At 52.1% G+C, this 10,353-nt stretch overlaps 1 long non-coding RNA gene across 4 annotated transcripts; it reads left to right on the top strand.

The window, feature by feature from the left end:
• The first annotated feature begins 1,729 nt into the window (after positions 1–1,729).
• On the top strand, positions 1,730–10,050 carry LOC120884803 (uncharacterized). 4 transcript variants are annotated; one of them, XR_013428382.1, is made up of 4 exons: positions 1,731–2,317; positions 2,471–2,856; positions 2,960–3,215; positions 7,630–10,050. It is a non-coding gene; the product is annotated as an uncharacterized LOC120884803 (long non-coding RNA). The 4 variants fall into 4 exon arrangements; XR_013428381.1 differs by having other exon boundaries at positions 3,544–10,050; XR_013428380.1 differs by having other exon boundaries at positions 1,730–2,317; positions 2,963–8,870.
• The last annotated feature ends 303 nt before the right edge of the window (positions 10,051–10,353 follow it).

The raw sequence follows: 10,353 nt of genomic DNA, 5'->3' as shown, positions 1-10,353 counted from the left end.
ACTGAAAAACATTGCAAAAGAAAATGAAAGAAGAGCTTAGTAAATGGGAAGATATACTATATTCATGGAATAGAAGCTCAACATTGTTACAATGGATCTGTTCCCCAAACTTATCTATAGAATCAAGGCAATATCAATATAAATCCCAAAATGATACTTTATTTATTTATTTATTTTTGTTTTGTTTTTTGGTACTGGGGATTAAACCCAGAGACACTTAACCACTGAGCCACATCTCCATCCCTTTTAATTTTTTATTTAGAGACAGAGTCTTGCTAAGTTTCTCAGGTCCTCCCCAAGTTGCTGAGGCTGGCTTAGAACACATAATCCTCCTGCCTCTGTCCCCTGAGCTGCTGGGATTACAGGAGTCCCACTGTGCCTAGCCTAAAATGAATTTTAAAGAGGCTGATTCTAAGAGTTACCACTAAGATTTTAAATAACTGTTGCAAATCTAAGAAAATCTACTAAGATTTATAAGCAGGTTCTTCACTAACCCTTCAAACATGTTGAAAATGTGAATCTGATTCTTTTATGTATTTTACATTTTAAAATCAATTATAAAGGAAAATCAAAGGCATAAAGCTAGATTCTTTTAAATGTATTCAGAAACAAATTCTGGGGGCCTCATAAGTTACCTGAATCCCCACTTTGTGGGCTGGGCTGCAGCTTAGTAGTAGTGCTAGGCGCACATGTGCGTAGGGTCTGGGTTTGACACCAGCTCTACAGAAAAATCGAAACCTTATTTCCTTTCCTCCCCAGATTTGCCAAACTCCTTATCAACAAAGGAAAGTGCACTTGGCATTCAGAGGGGCTGGGGTCTGGGCTCCGAATGGGGCTGCTGAGGTGGCCAGTCCCAGACACAGGCATCACCTCCAGGATGGACCACCAGAGACCAGGCACTACAGAGAGCCGCTTGCTTCTCCCCTCTCTTCCCCACGCGGAGTCCCTTCTCACAGTGAAGATTTGGTTGCAAGCCCATGTTTCCATGTCCCATCTTCAACAACCCCTGAACCCTTGACCCCCTTCTCTGTGTAAGTAGACCCGTGTGTGCTGGTGTGCGTGTGTAACTGGGCATCTGATTGCTGACGTGAAGCCCCTCACCTTCAGTTGCTTTACTGGGGGATATTGCCGACCTGCCCTCACTGCCTGGGCTTCCCTCCTAAGCCGGGTCTCTGGAGCTTATTGTGCACACATAGCATGGCTGGTGACACTGTCGTCCTGGTTGGCCTCCATGGCCTCCAGTCGCTGTGCGGACCCCATTCGTGATTTGTTGTCTGTACCTGTCACCATGACCGGCCTCATGGTCGGCTTCCCTCAGTCTACACATAAGGTCCCTTGGTTCCAAGAGGCAGAGGGCTTTCTCCAAATCCAAATCCCGGGCTCCCATGAGCAGCACATTGTATTCTATTCCTTCACTCAACTAAGCCTTGTCCTCCTCTGCTGGTGGCCAAATTTAACCAAAATGTGCCTACCCCAAACAGAGCACTGTGGGGCCCAGCAGCTTTGGAGGCTAAGGCAGGAGGAAGGCAAATTTGAGGTGAGCCTGGGCTATTTATTAAGACCCTGTGTCAAATGGACTACAAAGGCTGGAGGTGTGGCTCAGTGGCAGAGGCCTGACTGGCACTCAGGCCCTGGGTTAATCTCCAGTACCATGGTCCCCCTGGGGGAAAAAATCTGTCCTAGCCAATTTCTATCAAACATTTTTGTGCTAAGAAGCAGAATTAAAGTTAATAGTTTAATGAGTAACATGTGTATTTCCTCCTGAGGATGCAATGGGAACCCTGGGGAGTGGGATGGGCCAAGGATTGCTGTCCCCACTACAGGTGCAGATATTTGGGAGAACGGAAGAGATCAAGAGATCCGGTCACTGGGGGATTAGCTGCCCTGGGGCTTACAAACCTTGGGCCCCTGGGAGTAACTGCTGTGTCAAAGTGGCCCCTCCCCTGTCCTCCTGGAAGTTCCGTCCCTTCCCTAACAGCTCTGTTACCCAACACCCAGTCGGGAGAGCGGCCAGTTTGTGCTGTGGGTGATCTCATTAGAATGGAGGAGGTGAGTCAACAGAGACAAAGGCCTTCTAGCCTGCAATCTGAGAAGAGGGTTAAGAAGAACAAAGCCAAGGGGAGAAATGTAACCAAGAACTATCTCTTTATTGCTTTTGAGTTGTTTAAGGGGGTTTTAAGGGATTAAGGCTAAAGAAACGTTGGCTGTAAGCAGAGGAGCGGTATCAGCGGAACAGAGCTTTGTGCTGACTCAGAGGAGAAGCAGCAAAAGGAAATGTCAGCAGAGGTGGCGGCAGGGGCCGGGCTGGGAGCTAACGGTGAGCGAGCTGGTTCTAGCCTGGGGGGGGGGGGGACGCCCAGGATCAGGGGCTCGGGCAGCCTCAGACTGCCAGAGTCCCCAGCCCCTACCTCCAATCCCCTCCTCAAGTTTTGTGTTTAATAAACAACAACAAAAAAGATATTTTTCTTAGAGTTCTGGAGGCTGGAGGTCTGAGATCAGAGTGAGAGCTCCCCCAAATTCCTGAAGGAAACCCTGGGAGGAACCTCACCATAAGCACCAAGAAGGGCCGAGGCCGTGTGGGAGCAGAGTGGGAGCTGACAGCTGCCCACACCTCAGTGAGTGGGAGCCTCTCAGTGCCTCAGAGGTCACCCTCCTTTCTCCCCTCCTTCCCGGGCTCCCTGTCCCCACCAGGTGTGTCCCTCCTTTCCGTGTCCATTTCTCCCTCGACCTCCTGGCACACACTATGGGCACACCTCCCCACCCCAATGGATGCAGGACCAAGGGGGATTTCCGCGGATGAGGTGTGTCCCTGCCACCCCCTCCTCAGCCCCCACCTGCTGCACACCACCGTCAGAGGTATAAAGAACAAATAAGGGCTCTGGGCGAAAGAATGATTTATGCTCTTCTTTCAAGTGAGCATCCTCAAAAAAACCAACAATGCTTTCTATTTTTACCCCAGCAGCTGTCCCTCCCATCCTTGCAGCCAGCCTGCCAGGTAGAACGTGCCTGAGCTGGAGCTCCATCACAGCAGGCCGGCGGCCTACCCTGGCAGACACCCACCTGCCTGCTGCCTGCTTCCCACCAGCCACGTTCGCTTCCTCTTGAAAGCCCATCCGGAACTTTCCGCACAGCCTAGGACCTGCCAGCAGGAAGCTGGAGAAGAGGGTTGCTCACCTTTCTTGGCTCTTTCTCTTTCTAATCTGCAAGAGGAGTTGGTAAGTCTATGTTCCCACCCCTTTGAGGACAGGGAATTAAAATTACCAGGAAACTTCCTAAAGCATCCATTCTTACCCAGGAGGTGCGTCAGAATCACTCACGAAGTTTTAAAACTTAATTTCACATAAAAGTCTTGCCAGCCCAGAAAACTCTGATGTTATGATTTTGAACCAGAGCTTGGAGATTTTTCCCTCCTTTTCCTCCTTCTTTCCTTTGGCCCTTCCTTCCTTTCTCCCTCCCTCCCTCCCTCCCTTCCTGCCCTTATGGTTTCTGACTGATTGGCAGAGTAACTGACATAGACGGCCTGCTTATGTCTCCAATACAAAGGGAAACGGATGTGCCTAGTGATTATCTCATTATCAGTTTACCCGAACAACCACAATTACCAAGGAAGATGAATCTTGACAGAAAAAAAAGAAACCCACAGGCTCACTCTCTCCTGGGCCCTGATCCTCCGCGGGAAACTTGGGTAAGATCTCAAGTTGCTGCAGCTGAAGCCAGAGACAATCTGTACTCTAACTCAGAGGGTTTCCTTCATAACTTTAAAAGATGAATAGCTGGATGCACAACGTGGGACATCAGCAAGCAGATTCTCTTTCCTTTGTGTGGTGACTGATGCCCTGGGACAAGTCCAGGAACAAGTCCAGCACAGGGAGTCTGTAAGGAGTAGGAAGGGCTGGAACTGGGCTGGAGGAGCTGATCTCAAGGTCCTGCTGGACACCAGGCTGCCGCCAGCGTGAGGAGTGAAGGCAGCTGCTGTGGCACCCTGTGGATGAGACCAGTGGGCACCTGGTGTGAGGTGCTGAGCCTAGAGTCTGTCCACACCTCTCCCCTGCTTGGGCTCCAGGTCACTCACAGAGGCCTCAGCCTCAGGAAGAAAGCCAGAGAGGGGTGGGATGGTTCAGAGAGACCTACAGGGCCACGTTCAGCTAGGCCTTGCGTCCAGCATTAAGCACATTACTGTGACCTGTGTGTTGGACGCACACTAGAGGGATCTGAGCTCTGACTTATGTTCCTAGAAGACCATCTGGCTGTTGTCCAGAGGAGGTGTATAGGGGATGGCAAGAGTGGGCAGAGAGGCCTATGGAGAGTCCACTGTAGAGGTCCAGACTGGGCAGAGTGGTAGTGAAGGTCAGCGAGGAATCATCGTGGAGACCAAGGGACACGTTTATTAGACTTGCTGATGGATTAGATATGGGGAGCAGGAGGGAGGGAGACATCAGCATTGATTTCCCCTGTATTTGAACTTGAGGAACTAACTAGATGGCTGTAATGGAGAAGTTTAGGGAGGAGTTGGTGGGAGAGTAGATGACCTAGAGAGTCACATCCTGGCTCAGCCGTGTCATGTCTCAGGCATTAAATTGCCAAGCGGAGTCCTCAAGTGGACAGGAAAGTGTGTGGCATTCTCCTGATAGGCCTGGGCAAGCAGTGTGAGCTTGCCAGCGTGTAGACGAGGTTTAATGCTGTGTCTAGGGTGTGGGTGGCCAGAGGTGCCGACTTAGGATCCAGCTCTCTCCCTCCAAGTGACAGATAGACCCAAGGGCCTGTGTCAGCCAAGGTCCAGTGGAGAGGCAGACCCCACCTACAGGATTTAAAGAGGTAGGGTGCTCATGAAGAGCTTCACCTGCACACTGCATAGTCCACTGGGCTGGAGACAAGGACAAGGACCTGCTTGCCGCAGTCTGGCTGGGCACAAAATCACGAGCCACTCAAGCAGGAACAAACTTTTATTTCTGAAACTCCTGCCAATGCCACGCCCGCTACCGGGAAATATGCCGAACCACACATGCGGCATTCTCCCGGGCCACACTACACCAACAGGAAAATCCCTTCTCCGGAAATCCCTCCTACCGCATTTCCCCAACCAATGGGAACTCTTAGGGAGTCCCGCTAGAGCTCCAAAGTATCAGGCCAAGGCAGACAGCAGGTTCTAATATCCAATTGAATGCAGTTCTTAACATAATCATATCATCTCAATGTCTTGCTGGCATGCCTTTGTTTCCAAACACTGTCCTTCCGCATGCTGTGCAGTGGTGAGTCAGATCCTCCTCTGTGTTGGGACCAGTCACCCCATGGCTACCAGAACAGGACACTCTTCCTTGCCTGTTTGGGGGGTTCTGCAGGTCACATTCCTTCCTCACGCTGTCCTGGGTTGGGCTTCGCCAGTGCAAAGCTCCAGAGCCTGCCTTCAGGATGGGGTGCAATGGGGCGCCCCCTCGGTGTGTGCTTCCCTGCCTGTGAGTGACACCCAGGGGCATCTTCCTGTGGCAGCAGCAGTTCCTTTCAGCAGAAGCTTTGCATTTGGTGTGACAGTTGCTGTGGACCCCCCTCAGAGACTACAGCCCTGGCAGGGCAGGTACTGTCCCAGCCCTGCTCTGAGTTCCCAGGTTCTGAACGTTCTACCCTTCCTCTGCTGCCTCCTGCAGTTAGCGGGTGCTGAGAGCCATAGCCCCAGCACCACCCAGCTGCGCCCAGAGCCTCCGTGATTGACGACTGGCACAGCCGCCCTGAACACTCTTGGGCACACTTGTGAATTCGCACAGCCACAAGTGGCTCTGCGCTGCCCTCCCCACCACGACTACCTACAGACAGACGGTGCGGCTCTCACGGGGCATACCAAGGAGGTGCCAATCCCCAGTCAGGCGCTTCCTGCCTATGCCACTCGATCCATTCAAAACCCTATCTGAATGTTCTACCTAGATACTAAAATATGAAGTTAATCTGTGACAAAACTTATCCACCACAGTAAGTAAAGACCAGAGCGTCCTTAGCATGTGCACATCCACGTGAGGAAGCTGTCTACAGACGGTCGGGCGCCTAGTCCTGGTCAGGAGGTGGTGGCTGAAATGCATGAACGTCCTCCTCCAGCCGGTCAGGACCCTTTACCTGTAGAGTGACGCTCAGAAGATCTGAACCTGCCCAGGGCTTGCCCACATCTGCTGAGGCTTCCAATTCACTTTAACTGCTAGACGTGGGCACCCAAAGGTGCCTTTGCTTCCAAACACTGTCCTTCCGCACACTGTGCTATGGTGAGTCAGATCCTCCTCAGTGTTGGGACCAGTCACTCCATGGCCACCAGAACAGGACCCTCTTCCTTGCCTGTTTGGGTCTCCAGCCTGGGCAGTCCAGTGGCCAAGTGGCCGGTTCCTCTACCGCTGGACATTTTCTTTTGGGAATAAGGCTTCCCAATCAACAGATCTCGCCAGGCATGGTGGCACATGCCTGTGATTCCAGAAGCTACGGAGGCTGAGGCAGGAAGGTTGCAAGTTTGAGACTAGCCTCAACAACTTAAGAGAGGCCCTAAGCCATGAAGCAAGACCTTGTTTCAAAAAGAAAAGGGTGGGGAATGTGGCTCAGTGGTTATGCACCCCTGGGTTCAATCCCTGGCACCAGAAGAAAAAAAAGAAAGAAAGCTTCTACCAACTCAGTCATCCCACTCCTAGAGTTATACCCAAAGGACTTAAAACCAATGTAGAACAGTGACACAGCCATGTCAATGTTTATAGCAGCTCAATTCACAATAGCCAAACTACGGAACCAACTTAGGTGCCCTTCAACAGATGAATGGATAAAGAAAATGTGGTGTTTATCCATGATGGAATGTTACCCTTAAAGAAGAGTAAAATGATGGCATTTGCCGGTAGGTGGATGGAACTGGAGACTATTATGCTAAGTGACATAAGCCAGTCCAGAAAATCAAAGGCTGGATGTTTCCTGGATATGCCACACCAACTCACAACAGGGCTGGGAGAACAGAGGTACTTTGGACTAGACAGTGGGAGTGGTGAGAGGGCAGGGGGCATGGAAGTGGGCATGACAGTACAACTGGACATTATTATACTATGTGCAGGGAGATTACCTGACCCATGTAACTCCACATCATGTACAGCCAGACGAACGAGAAGTCAGACTCCACTTATGTATCATGTGTCCTCTGTCATGTATAACTAATTAGAACAAATAAGAAAAACTTAAAAATAAAAATAAATAAACAAATAAAAGCTTATAACATACCCAGGGACAAGGACACATGGAAAGGGTTGGAAAAATCAGGGTCAGAAACTCATAGGAAGGACAGCAAAGAGCTGAGACTCAATGCCCTAGGGAGGGGCTCCGCCCTGCTGGTGTCCACTCGGAGGAGGCCCCAAACCTGGGAGTCGCACTTTCCGAGGGGCAGATGCAGTTGGTCCTTGGGAAGCCCGTTTGGCAAGTGCTGGGAAAGCTGCCCACTGGGTTCAGATGTTGCTGTTGTGATTGTCCCAGGCCCTTCCTTCCCTTTGTTATCCAAACCTCGGTTTTCCTGTGACGTAAAGTAAGCTGTCCCCCTGTTCCATTCCTGGGGATACTAAATGAATTAGTCACCACCAAAGGACAGCGGCATCTCATCACCACCCACCCATGCTTCCGCTACAGGCGCTCCTTGGTTTACGGTGGATTGTGTCCCAATAAAGCCATCGCAGGCAGAAGGCCCAGCGAGGTGGAGATGCAAGTATTCACCTGACCTGCTGAAGTCGCAGCTCGGCCTCACCTGCTGAAGTGGCCTCAGAACTCTGCACAACTGGGCAGAGTCAGCTGTGCACAGAGCCCACTGTGACAAAGTGCTAGGACCTCGTGTGACTCGTTGACTATGGGACAGAAGGTCCAAAACAGGGGATGCCTGTGAACAGGACCGAGGAAAACTGAGCTGAACTGCAGAAAGTGCACACATCCACGCCAAGGTGGACTCTGAGAGCCCAAGCTGCCCCTTGGCCTCTGCTGCCCAGACCTCTGCAGGCTCCATGGTGGCCAACCTCCCAGTCATTCCCACAGTTATACAGAACATGGTGCCCCCTCAAGGATGTACTTAGCATCCCTTGGGCCTTCTGGGAGGGTGTAGGGGTGGCAGAGTGCTGCAGGTGCCTCGAGAGGAAAACACTGAGCATTCTCTCCTCTGCGGCACATCGAGAGGTCCTGAGACTCCCGCGTCTCACACCCAAGGCTCTTGTTAAATCCAGTGGGGGAAGGAAACCACACCGGTTATTTCAGCAGGAAGCATTGACTATAAAGAACTGTTAACCAGGTACCAGAGGACTGGAAAGGAACACAGGACACCTGTGGTATCAGGAAAGCTACCCAGGAAGCCACAGCACGCAGGTGAGGGGCGGAGAGACCCAGGCCCCAGCTACCTGAGCAAGGTCCCCTGCTAACCTGGAGCTGCCACCTCAAGATCCCCGAGGAGGAGCCGGGGCTGGGACTCAGATTTCTGAGGAGGGGCGCCATGGGCTGTTGCTTGACCTCTCCGAGGGCACAGGCTGGGTCTGGGAAGGGGCAGATGAGAATCAGCCATTCATTACCACTGCAAGCAAACCACTGGGTGGCCAGGGTGAGACCAAACTGCTGAGGGGAGCAGATTCTTCCCTGTCTTCAGCCTCCCAGCCTCCCTAGGCCACTCCCACAAGCACAGTCCAAGGAGAGACAGCTGGCAAAGGCGTGGTTTGCAGGTCTCTGGTCCAGCTAGTGGAGTGGAGTATAAAAGGAAAGTGAGCTGGGCGCTATAATCCCAGTGACTCTGGAGACTGAGGCAGGAGGATCACAAGTTTGAGGCCAGCCTCAGCAACTTAGTAGGGTCCTAAGCGATTAGCGAAACCCTGTCACCAAATAAAAAGTAAAAAGGGCTGGGGACGTGCCTTAGTGATTATTCGCCCCTGGGTTCAATCCCAGGAAGCCAGACAGCCATGGAAGACATTTGTGACTGACTTGGGAGGGAAGCTCCAAGGCCTCTCTCCTTACCTGTTCTTCCCATTCTGAACCACAAAAGCTGAAGAATGTGGTTCCAAGGGCCAGATTCCCACTGAACGGCAGGAGAGGGGAGAAGGTGAGTGACCAAAGGCAGACCTCTACCCAGCCGGTGGAGACAGGGGAGCAGAAATCTGAGTCAGCCACTGGGCTGCCCATGCCATGCTCCCCCACAAGCCCGGTGTGCAGCAAGGACCCAGCACAAAGCTGTGATTACTGTAAGTGGTACGTGGCCATAGTTGTAGCAAAATACCTGGTACATGATGGGCTCCCAAGAGACAGTGATTTGTCTTATTTGTAGCTGTGACCAAACACAAAACTTCAGACAAAAGATTCCAGCACAAGGGCTCATCAAACAGAATCTCTGGACGTGCCAGCCTAGGAACCTAGACCTGTTCACCCTTATGCCTTTAGCCCCCAACTCACACTGCAGAAGGCAGCAAACCATGCCGAAGATGTCCAGGTCCTAAGCTCTAGAAGCTGGGCTGGGGTGCAGCTCAGTGGCAGAGCCCTGCTCAGCATGCATGAGGCCCTGAGTCCAATCCCCAGCACTAATAATAATAATAATACAGCAAAAGTTAAACAAATAAAATAAGCAAACAACATCAGCCCCCTAAGCTCTGGAAGCTATATGCAGCCACAGGGAGATGGACTCACAGGAGAACCAGAGAGCTGGCAGCCTGAGAGGGCCCCATCTTCCACTGCCAGCTCTGAAGATGCCGAAGGAGCCACCAGCCTAGGATAGCATGCAGCTGCCCACCAGGAGCTGAAAAAGAAGGAAATGGACCCTCCCATGGAGCCCGCCAGGAGGGCCGACTGGCTAACACCTTGACCCTACCCAACCAGACTGGGGTCAGACTTCCCACTTTCCAGTAGAGGGCCATCCCTGTGGGCTGCTGCAGCCCCAGTGCTAGTGCCAGGTTCCAGCCCCAGGAGACCAGAGAGCATGTGACCCCTCCCTTTCTTCCTGGGCACACCTGGACCATCGGCTGCCTTTCAGCACTGGGCACTCCAGGCTCCGAAGTCCCTGTGCCTTGGGCAGCAGTCTTAGAAGGAAGCAAGTGGACACTTCAGAGAGAGAGCGGGTTCTTGGTCAGCAGAAGATTGGTCCCCAGGTCCCTGTCTGGACATGTGGGACATCAGCCATGCTTTCCATAGGCTCCTGCCCTCGGCTCCCTTGAGCTCCTCTGCCTTCCCAGGACCTTCAGCTACTATTCCTTTGCCCTTCACCAGCTACGAGAATCCTGTCTTTCATTTATTAAATTGAATTCCTGGGGCTGGGGCTGGGGCTGGGGCTCAGTGGTGGAGCACTTGCCTGGCGTGTGTGAGCCACTGGGTTCCATCTTCAGTACCACAGGAAGG

This window comes from Ictidomys tridecemlineatus, chromosome 12 (assembly GCF_052094955.1).
Source record: "Ictidomys tridecemlineatus isolate mIctTri1 chromosome 12, mIctTri1.hap1, whole genome shotgun sequence".
Taxonomy (NCBI): domain Eukaryota; kingdom Metazoa; phylum Chordata; class Mammalia; order Rodentia; family Sciuridae; genus Ictidomys; species Ictidomys tridecemlineatus.
This window is presented reverse-complemented; position numbering and strand designations above follow the sequence as displayed.